This window comes from Pyrus communis, chromosome 5, assembly GCF_041283825.1.
Source record: "Pyrus communis isolate YQ-2024b chromosome 5, ASM4128382v1, whole genome shotgun sequence".
NCBI classification, from domain to species: Eukaryota; Viridiplantae; Streptophyta; class Magnoliopsida; order Rosales; family Rosaceae; genus Pyrus; species Pyrus communis.
In genome coordinates this window covers 5713114-5724571 of record NC_142569.1, presented here as the reverse complement: position 1 = coordinate 5724571, position 11458 = coordinate 5713114, and the positions used below count along the sequence as shown (strand labels likewise).

The following is an 11458-nucleotide window of genomic DNA, read 5'->3' as shown; positions in this document are numbered from 1 at the left end:
AAGCATGTAGAGACAAGCAAATGCTGAGCTATCCTCTAACCCTTTTCAATACGAATTGGAAAGATTGAACAAAGAAACAGATAAGAAGAGGAAGCTCAGACCTTCGGGGGAGACCCAAAGGAATCCTGCTGCCCAGCTCAAGAGTAGCACAAAGGAAAATCAACGATGGGAGAACCCGTTCAAGAGTAAGCCTCAATGCAATCACCAAAGAGAAGATGGAATTTACAACGGTTGATACACTTCCAGAGAAGGGGTAAGCTCAGACCTTCGGGGGAGACCAAAAGAATCATGCTGCCCAGTTCAAGAGTAGCACAAAGGGCCGGAGACGATTTTCACAAATGAGCAATCTTTTTTTTTTTTTTTTTTTTTTGTACGCACTTGTAATTTCTCGGAGATCAATGGACATGCTTTATTTTATTCAGTGTATTGCTCACTGAAATTTAATCAGCCTGTAGATTAAGTGATTCGGACTCTTGAAATTTAATCATACAACAAAAACTTATTATAACTTATTATAACTCTTCCATGGCTTCAAATTGGCCCATTTCGACGGCTATAAACAAAAAAATCACGATCTAACGGTTATTTTAACTCTGATTTTGATGATTTTTTACAGCTACACTCTTTAACCCTATATGAATACAATGAACTAATTGGATCATCAATTTAAAACATTTACACAAGTGGATACCACAAAAGGAAAAGGCAATGCAAGAACCTCAAAAGAAAAGCAAAAGGAAAAAAAAAAAAGGATTTTGCGCGACGTGGGTACAATTACGTTGCGCAAAACATATTTGCGCGACGTCGTTGTACCTACGTCGCGCCAAGTCCTTTTTTTTTTTGCTTATGAGTACAAAATAAATAAATTGAAATCTACTTAGTAAATACATATACCATTGAATTTGATGGGAAACGCATTGTACGAAACTAGTTTCAACAATCTGACCGTCAAACTTATTTGTATATGCTTCGAGATCGCATACGCCAAAATCGCAAAAAACAAACATTCAGAATTCAACAATGAACTAATTGGATCGTCAATTTCAAATATTTACACAAGTGGATACCATAAAGGAAAATGCAATGAAAGAACCCCAAAAGAAAAGCAAAAGGGATTAAAAAAAAAAAAAAAAAAAAAAAAGGACTTTGCGCGACGTAGGTACAACTCTGTCGCGCAAAGCTGTTTTGCGCGACGCCTTCCCAACTACGTCGCGCAAAGCTATTTTGCGCGACGTGTTTCTGCCTTCGTTGCGCAAATTTGGAAAAAAAAGCGGTAACGATCCTTCGTTTGGCGCCAAAATCTTTCGCGACGCATATAGGGGTCACGCAAACGTCTTTTGCGCAATGCAACTTTGCGCGATGATGTATTCGTCGCGCAAAGCTGTTTTGCGCGACGTCGTCTTCGTCGCGCAAAGTACGTTGCGCAAAATAGCTTTGCGCGACGCGTTTAGGATAGGGTCGCGCAAACACACTTTGGGCGACGAAATTTGATGCGTCGTGCAAATTTCCGTCGCGCAAATTGATTTTTGTACTAGTGTCCAAAAATTTCGTTTTGGACTTTTTTTGTCTTTTCGTCTTGGATTTTCAATATTTGATTTAAAAAACTTTTATTTGAACTCAATAATTGTATCTTCAAACTTTTATTTGAACTCAATAATTTTCCATCAAACTTTCAACTTTGCCCTTATTTAAATAATGATATTTTAGCCAAAATAATTTTTGATATTGGCATAACTCTTCATTTTGATCATTGAGAATTGAAAGTGATAGAAGTGATCCCTAAGTTTGCCCACCGTCAATCTTTTGGTATTTCCGTGAAAAATCTCTATTGAAAAAGGACCAAAGTGACAAAAATATCCTCAATCTAATAAGCAATATCCAAAATGATTTGATAAAATTGGGGGTATATTTGTTATTTTCTCATTCTTTAACATAAATTTTTCACAAAAGAACAAAAATGATTGACGGTGGACAAATTCAAGGGTTAGTTTTATCGATTTTAAATTTTAGAAACCAAAATAAAGAGTTATGCCAATATTATAAACCATTTTAACTAAAAAGACCTTAAATAGATAAAATTAAAATCAAAATCCAAAACCTACTACGATAAGAAAATGTTAAAAGGTTCTACTATACTATTAATCAAATGTCTACAGGTACTGTACAACTTTAAATGTTACCCTAGATGCCAAAAAATGACAAGCTTAGCAAAAAAACAAGGTATTCTACTCCAGTGTTCTAAAACTCGGCCTAGGCGCTGGGTGTCGTTGTGCCGATGCGTTTCGGTCCAAATCGTTAGGCAAAATTGGGGACCTCTAAGTCGCCCGCCTAGGCGCTCCTAGACGGCCTAGGCGGTCTAGGCAGTCTAGGCGGTGATTTAGGCGGAGGAGTGAAGGGATTTTGGGAAGGAAGTTCAAATAAAACCCAGAATTGAAAACACTATCTCGGCTTCAACTCCCTCTCTGCACCACGACCTTCTCTCTCTCGCCGTCGTGGCTCCCTTTCTCTCTACACTCCATCGAAGAAGGGGAATTACAGAGCAAAACAGAAGAAGAGGAAACGGAAAAGAAAAAGAAGATGAGTAATAGGAGGAGAAGAAGAATAAAAAAAGGAAAAAAAAAAAAATCCAAAGTCATAATGCTTTCCGCTTTCCAAGGAAGAAGAGGAAGGGAAAAACCAAAAAAAAAATGTTGTGTGCTCTCCAAGGCATAAAATGGCACACCGTTTTGAAAATTCTGCCTGATGTGAGAAGGGTGGGGTGAAGGGGAGGGGTCACACCTCACACGTGTCAATTTTTATAAAATAGGGACACACCTCATCAAGCTGATTTTTGTTTTTGTTTTTGTTTTTTTTTTTTTTTTTTTTTTTTTTTTTAACAAAACAAGCCTTTGATTTTAAAATTTTAAAGAACCACAACCCATTACGTGGGGTTTTTAATTTTTATTTTTCAAAATTAAATACTAATCATTTAAAATGTCTTGACTTATTATTTTATGCCTATGAATTAAATTAATTTAAATTACTAATTATTCAAAATGTATAAAGTTATTATTTTATTGCTATGATCCACCTAGGCGCTAGGCCCCAATCTGCCGCCCGACTAGTGCCTAACATTTTTTAGAACCTTGTTCTACTCTAACGTAAATTATGAGAGGAAAACTCAAACATGAATACAAATATGGAACACATTATTCTTACCAACTTCAGACTATTTACGATTTTAATTACCTTTTTTAATTTTTGAAATGTCACATGAATTTATTAATAACAATATATTAATGTCCATGTGTCATTAGTTTAGTGGTCCATGCGTCATTACTTTAGTGGTCCATGTGCCATTAGCACATTGAGTTATGACATAAGAATGTCATGTTGTAGTGATGTGGATTGAATATACTTGTCACATAAGCTTGGTGGTTACTATTGTCCATATATGTACTGTTGGATTGATCTTGTTCAATTAATGAGAATTTCAAATCCATTTTTTTCTCTCTCCTTCCTTCTCTCGATCATCTTCATCTTTCAGGGCTTATTCTTTTTATTGTGTTCTTCACTTCTACAAATCCTTATATTTTGTAAAGCTTCATTCAACTCAGTTATGACTTATACACTTTTTTTTTTTTTTTTTTTTTTCAATGTGTCATATGAATTAAAATTTTAAGCTATTTGTCATACTAACTTTTCGAATCATTAATTTGTCATCTCACCTTAATTATGTTAAGTTTCCATCCAAAATAAGTCATTTCAACATCTCAATCCCCTTCTAATAGTCTCCTTCGACAAAATTAATTCTAGAGTTTCTCACAAAATACAGAAGGAGCTGATCTGGTAGACGAGGAACTGAGGTTTTACTGTTTGGAAAATGGGAACAACTTGCACTCACTTCTCCGTGTTTCAAAGTGAAGATGACTAAAAAATATAGAGTCTTAGGACCCTCCAATCTATCGTAAAGTTAGATGATATTCTCGTTCTGAATATCGCATTTAAGAATGGGAAAAGCATAACAAACTCGAGAAATCGAACACAAAATAACCAAGATAAATAACACCAAAACTTGATATGGTTGAGCGAAATGTGTGCCTACGTCCACTGGGCAACAACAATAATATTTCACTATTGATAATGAGTACAACAGATAATCTTGCCAAGCCTCTAGGATTAAGACTTGACGAGTAACTTGAAAGAACAAGAACAAGAAATATACTCTTATATCTTTTTTCTTTTCTCTCGCACGCACTTTGCCGCCTTATCTCACTTTGACTCCTTGAGTGGTATACAATTTATTGTTTTGCTCCAATTTAAGATATAGTAAACGTCTTCTTCAATAAGGATTGTTAATCCTAATTGAAATCTGTCCCTTCAAGGACATCTGATAAAAAATCCTAATTGGAATCTAGCTATGAATCCTTCTTCAATTAAGAAACTAACTCTAGTTGAGAAACAATTTAAATTGGGTAAACAACTTCAATTGGGAAACAAAACCAATTGGGTAAACAATTTAATCCAGTAAACTATAATTCTAATAAACTTAGAACAACTCATCATGGGTTAGAAAAACCCAACAATTCTTTATGTTAAAATATCCGATTTTTTTCTTGATTAAATTAATTTTACCAAAATTTTTGAATCTGTTGGATGCAATGTAGCATTAAAAATTTAAATGACTACTTTATAATTAACGACAATAATAGAAATGTGTGGAATGCAAATGCAATGTTCATGCACGAAATTAAATTTAGCGCGCATTTTATATTTATATAAATAGTAGAAGTGATCAGGAAGAGCCACACCCTAATTAACTCTGTAGAAGGAACATCCCCTACAAAAGGATGAAGCTACAAACCTGTCCACTAATCTTTATTCTCTGTGTCTTTGCGCTCTCAATATCATGGGCAACTTCCGATTCATCTCTCGGCGATTTTTTCCACTGCCTTCCAAAACACTCTCAATCCTCCTTTCCAATTTCCGAAGCCATTTACACCCGTGAGAATACCACTTTTCCGTCTGTTTTGCTGGCATACATTAGAAACCTCAGACATTCTACAACCACAACTTCACAACCTTTGGCTATTGTTGCAGCCAAGCATCAATCTCATGTCCAAGCTACTGTCATCTGTGCACAACATGGGGTGCATATTAGGATTCGGAGTGGTGGGCATGACTATGAGGGCCTATCCTTCATATCTTACATACCAAATGTCCCCTATATTGTTCTTGACATGTTTAATCTCCGATCCATTGACATTAATGTCACGGATGAGAGCGCTTGGGTTCAGGCTGGGGCTATTATAGGCGAACTTTATTTCAAAATTGCTGAGAAAAGCAAGGCTTTTGGATTTCCTGGTGGAGTTTGTCCAACTGTTGCTACTGGTGGCCACTTTAGTGGTGGCGGGTATGGACCTATGATGAGAAAATATGGCCTTGCAACGGATAACATTGAAGATGCCAAAATAGTTAATGTGAATGGTACAATTCTTGATAGAAAGTCAATGGGAGAAGATCTGTTTTGGGCCATTAGAGGAGGTGGTGGAGCGAGCTTTGGAGTTATTCTGTCATGGAAGATCAAGTTGGTTACAGTTCCTGCCAATGTGACTGTGTTCAAAGTTCAAAAGACCTTGGAAGAAGGCGCTATCAATGTTCTTTATCAGTGGCAACATGTTGTACCTAAGCTGCCTAAAGAGATCTTCATCAGAGCAACTTCAAAAGTCATTAATACTATTACTAATAGTACTAGCCAAGAAGGCAAGAATAATAAGACTGGGCAAGTTACATTCTTTGGTCAGTTCTTAGGGCAAACAGACCAGCTTCTTTCATTGATAAATGAGAGCTTTCCTGAATTGGGTTTACAACGAACGGACTGCCTTGAAATGAGTTGGGTAGAATCTACTTTGTTTTTTGCTGAATACCCACTTGGAACCCCCATAAATGCTCTACTTAGCAGGCCAAATAAGCCTCCGCCATTCTTCTTCAAAGGCAAATCGGATTATGTGAAGGAACCTATTCCAAAAGAAGGCTTGGAATCCATATGGAAGATGATGATTGATATAGGGACAACTCACATGCAATGGAACCCTTATGGAGGAAGAATGAGTGAGATTTCTGAGTCTGACACTCCATTCCCTCACAGAGCTGGAAACCTATTTATGATCCAGTACTGGACGTATTGGTTGGAAGAAGGGATTGAGGCTAATAATCGGCACCTAAACGTGTCAAGAAAATTGTACGAAACTACCACTCCATTTGTTTCCAAGAGCCCAAGAGAGGCATTACAAAACTACAGGGATCTGCACATTGCTGCGAATCTGCGTAATCAGACAAACCTTGAAACCGCTAAGCTTTATGGAAGCGCGTATTATAAAGGTAATTTTGAGAGGTTGGTGCGTGTGAAAAGTGTGGCTGATCCTCAGAATTTTTTCAAGCATGAACAAAGTATTCCACCTCTTTAATTAGTAAACAAGATAAATAACACATAATGTTTTTCTTTCAGTGTTGTTGTAGAAGGTTAATTTGCTTCATGATTTATTTGCTCAGTTTGTACTGATCTATTTGCTATAAATAATAATCACAACTGTTTGGTTACATATTGCAAAAAAAAAAAAATATATATATATATATATATATATATATATATATTATGTGCAATAATTAAAATGATATACAAGCTACCTACGTAACCAAATTAAGTTTTTGGTCTAGACAATTGTTGGTCTAAACTTGTGATGGATCCCTTGGGCAAGTGTTGAACTTTAGAGTTAAAACGTAACTGTCTTTGTGAAGTTCTGCAAATTATAGTATATCTTTTTGCTAATTTGAATCCAAAGGAATACATTAAGGTTTTTTTAGCGAAAGACATAAATTTCATTGACTAAACTGCAATAGTACGTCAAACCATGCATGCACAATCACAAGAAAAACCATGAAAAACAAACACGAGAGAAAATCACACTAACAACTAAAAAAATCCACATTACAAAAATCAAGTACTAACAATTAAAAAACCCACATTACAAAAATTAAGAATGCTCTCTTTTTTTTGGTGAATTCATTTTCTCTGTTTTATGTGTAACATACTCTTATATTCTAGATTAACGCGTTTTCTTATTATTCAACAGTAATAACAAATTATATCCTCCATTAATATTATTAAGGTTTGCAACTCGTGCAATATTAATGTACTAAAGTCGCCTTATATAGGACAATGCTTTAGCAAACTCTAATTAATTTTGATGAACTACAAGGTGAATGCCATCGTCACCTCAATGCATCCTTGTGCAATTTTATTTCAGTAACAATATAAGAGGTCAAACATTTACCACCTTCTTTAAAGAAGATCGTACCCTTTTCAATAATAATAATAAATAAATAAAAACATTTGACACATGTTATTTTGACCCAATATATAGTAAGGTTCCTTATGTTTACCCACATTTGGGCCAACCCTAGCAAGACATCCTTGTTTATTTGAAAATCAGTTCGGATAATATATTTGTATGGCTAATGCTAGGTAGACCAAAATTTTAAGGGTAATGCTAGGGAGACTAAATTTGGAGACAAAGTTTTGAAAACTAAAGGACATGGAAGTTGATGATTGGTTGATTACTTAAACATTGATAAACGCGCTTATTCCTATCGGTTACACATCATTTAGTTTGCAAATTTAGTCTCCCTAGCATTACTCAATTTTTAAACCAAATGATGTCACCAATAGAAAATAAATATGCACATTAATCCCCACTTAAGTAATAATCCAAGGGTAATGCTAGAGAGACTAAATTTGTAGATAAATTTTTTGTAAGTTAAATGATATAGAAGTCAATGATTGGATTATTACTTAAGTGTTGATTAACATGCTTATTTTTTATTGGTGACACATCATGTAGTCTACAAATTTAGTCTATCTAGCATTACTCATAATCCAATTATCAACAATTACATCATTTGGTTTATAAAATTTAGTTTCCATAACAATACCCTATTTGTATCCTGGAAAATTCAAACCTTTCCACTTTAGTGAAAAAATTAATTTCTTCAATAGGCTAGATCTTTTATTTCAACATAATGTCTGGCAAAATAAAAGGGTAAAAGCACAAGGTTACCCGTAGGCATCAAAATTTAACTGTCAAGTGGTTTTGACTTCAAAATTTAATGTCTGAGATTTATTCTCAACAAGATATTCAACACCCACAACTCCAAAACCATTGGCTATTCTTGCAGCCATGCATGAATCTCATGTCCAAGCAACTATTAATCTTGCAGCCACATGTGAAATCCAACCACCACACATGGTCCATGTCGCCCAATTCGAATTGTCTAGGTGTATGGTTTGAAATTTCGCCACAAATGATGGACATATGAGGATGTGAAGTTAAAAAATGTTAACTACATTGAGAAAGAATCAAAGAACAATAAAGGATGAAAGAAAATGAAGAACTAGAGAGAGAAACGAGAAATGAAAGTTTTGTATATTTAAGGAAAATAACAACTGACTAGATTTGTAAGTTGAAGTACATTATATATGGAACATGCTTACTTAACCACAAGTAACTAATTAACCAACTAACAAATCATTTAACTACCTAACAAACATTCTAACAACTTTAGCTAATGTGGCATTGATTACACAATAATCAATAATCAAGAGACATCTATCTTCATTCCCCCTCAATCTCAGCTAGGTTACCAAGCCTGAGATTGTAGCAACCTGATCCTCTATCAATTAAATGCAATGATGCTCTTGTGGTAACTGCTTTTACTTCTGCCCATTTTGAAAAACTATGGCATAGGTTGCCAAACTTTATGGTAGCTACACTTCTGCTAGTAGCAAGTGACCTTACTGTTGTAAACACCTTCCAACTTGATTATGCTGCACATAAAGACTAGTGACCGAAAGTTGTTGAGATAATAGCAGAGCTAAATTGCTATCTTGAATATAGGACAAAGACAAAGTTCACCTGCAACTAAGACGCCGACGAAGGCAAAGCTCAGTGTCTCTCTGACCTCTTCCAATTTCACCCAACAACATGGCAGCGGCAACCCAGATGAGTAAGATGCGATATGAAGATAATCCATCCCATGATGAGGATGGGAACCCTATATCATCCTTTCAATGACACATTATTTTTGCACATACAATCTTCCCAAAGACAGATTGTCATCCAACATTGTACAGTAACCTGTGAAAGTAATTGTCCACACCAAATATGATACCCTTTTTCTCCAAATATATTCACTGCCTCACTACAACGTATAGACCAAGATCTTAGGAAAGAACTATGCTGCACACATCCAAAAGTCCAATATTCCTCTGCCTCTGACAGGAGCTTCACAAAGAACAACCTTTTATAAAGGAGTCATAGCACAACCTTATGCCGGTATAACAACTTCTTACGGGATTACCCTTCGTGGGGAGTAGCCCAACCTCTTATAAGCCCATGCAAGGTCTTTCCTCCCATCAATGTGGGACTCATTCTCAACACGTCCCCTCACGTGTGGCGAATTTTTAAGCTTAACACATGAACAACACAGCAGGGTGACATAGATCACATGTGGCTGTTTGGTTTCACACGTGGGACAACCTGCTCTGATACCATGTTAACTACATTGAGAAAGAATCAAAGAATAATAAAGGATGAAGGAAAATGAAGAACTAGAGAGAGAAACTTGAGAGAGAGAAATGAAAGTTTTGTATATTTGAGGAAAGTAACAACTGACTAGATTTGTAAGTTGAAATACATTATATACTAAACAATACAAGCTTACTTAACCAAAAGTAACTAATAAACCAACTAACAAACCATTTAACTACCTAACAAAAATTCTAACAACTTTGGCTGATGTGGCATTGATTACACAATAACCAATAATCAAGAGATATCTGTCTTCAAAAAAAATCCCGCATCGGTAAAGGAGAAACCTTGCAAGGGCCGTCTCAAAGAGGTTAGTAGAATTTCAAGACTTATTCAATTTCATGATTCTAAAGGAAACTAGTTTGGAGAAGAAAAGACAATAACACATGCTTGACTGCTCACACATCTTTTTCTTCTCATTATTCAATGGATTGAATGCTTTCTAACCATATGTATACTCATGTAGTATTAGGATCATGTGATTTTATCTTATTTTTTAACAGTAAAAGAAAATTGTTCATTCATGAGTTCACTTTTTAAAGAAATGTTTCTGCATTTGTAATGGTTTTGCATTACTTAGGGCTGCATGTTGATTTCAATCCCTGCAACTCTCTTGAACTTAAGATTGAATGTGTATTGCATGCTTGGTTGCTGTGTCTACAATAAATAATGCTGCATTTGGGCTATCGAAGGACTTGTTTTTAATGTCAAAAGTCAAAACTTGTTACTTGTTTATTAAAACTGGTGTAGCTTTCAATTCAAACTATTTGTTTGTTCACCTTCAAATACTAGTGGAGATCTAGTCAGAAATTAATTGTCACTCTTACAACGTGGGACACACATGCTTGTGATTAATCTAAGCTCCCGTTGAATGTTCAAAGTGCCACAAGTGTGTGTCTTGAAAAGCAAAGAAAAAGTAATGAAAAGAATAAGAAAATTTATCAGATGAGACGATGTAGAAAAAGCTACACATAATTTCTGGTACAAGAGAACACAGCCAGGATATGAAAACGTCTAAACTTTGTGAGAACGGTTGACACGCCCCGACCTCGATATTCCCCGAATACCAGGATAGGCACGTGCTGGCCGACACCCGAAGGTGACGAAAGCCATTTATTGAGTGCAAATGCTGAAAACAAGGGATAAATAAGGTTTATAAATATAAAAGAATAATTAATATGCAAATACGGACCGTATTCAGAGCACACCTCTAATCTAGAATACTAAAAGAAAATAATATAAAATTGAATGAAACAAAGGAGTGGGTCCTACACCGAGAGGACTAGAAGATGCCGATGCGGAAGTGCCTGGACGTCGGGATTGTATGCCTCGATTCTAAGTCCTGAAGGGGGCGCAAAACAAACATGAGTGGACCAAGTTGATATATATATATATATATATATATATATAATAAAACAGTTATCAACATACTAACCCCCAGGTTTTATGAAAACACAAATATAATGATAAACATAGGTTTTCCGAAATCTAGCATGTCGTGCAATGTCTCAAATCATCATTCGCACAAAATAATAATCACTAGTGAATGTCCAATATAGCACTTCAGGCCCCTTGCCGGCTCCCCGTCTCTGAGCACACAGTCAGAGGAAAATGCACTTCAGGCCCCTTGCCGGCTCCCCGTCTCTGAGCAGACAGTCAGAGGAAAACACACTCCAGGCCCTATGCCAACACCAAACCGTCGCCCGGGACGGACCGGATCTATCCCTACGTCCCGTAGCGGAAAGGACCACTAGGTAAGTACAAAATCAGTGAACATACATATATTGAAAATCAACTTCATAGTATAAAGTCATTCATCATCTATACTATAA

At 35.8% G+C, this 11458-nt stretch overlaps 1 long non-coding RNA gene and 1 pseudogene across 3 annotated transcripts in view; one reads left to right on the top strand and one right to left on the bottom strand.

Annotated features, from left to right (window-relative positions):
• The first annotated feature begins 4829 nt into the window (after positions 1-4829).
• Positions 4830-6446, top strand: LOC137724620 (berberine bridge enzyme-like 17 pseudogene; annotated as a pseudogene).
• Positions 6447-10646: 4200 nt separating this feature from the next.
• The window catches only part of LOC137726621 (uncharacterized), a 36370-nt gene continuing 35558 nt past the window's right edge, over positions 10647-11458 (bottom strand). For 2 of the 3 annotated variants that reach the window (XR_015962349.1, XR_011067652.2), the window contains exon 4: positions 10765-10968. This is a non-coding gene — a long non-coding RNA (uncharacterized LOC137726621). The other variant, XR_011067653.2, reaches the window with a different exon arrangement.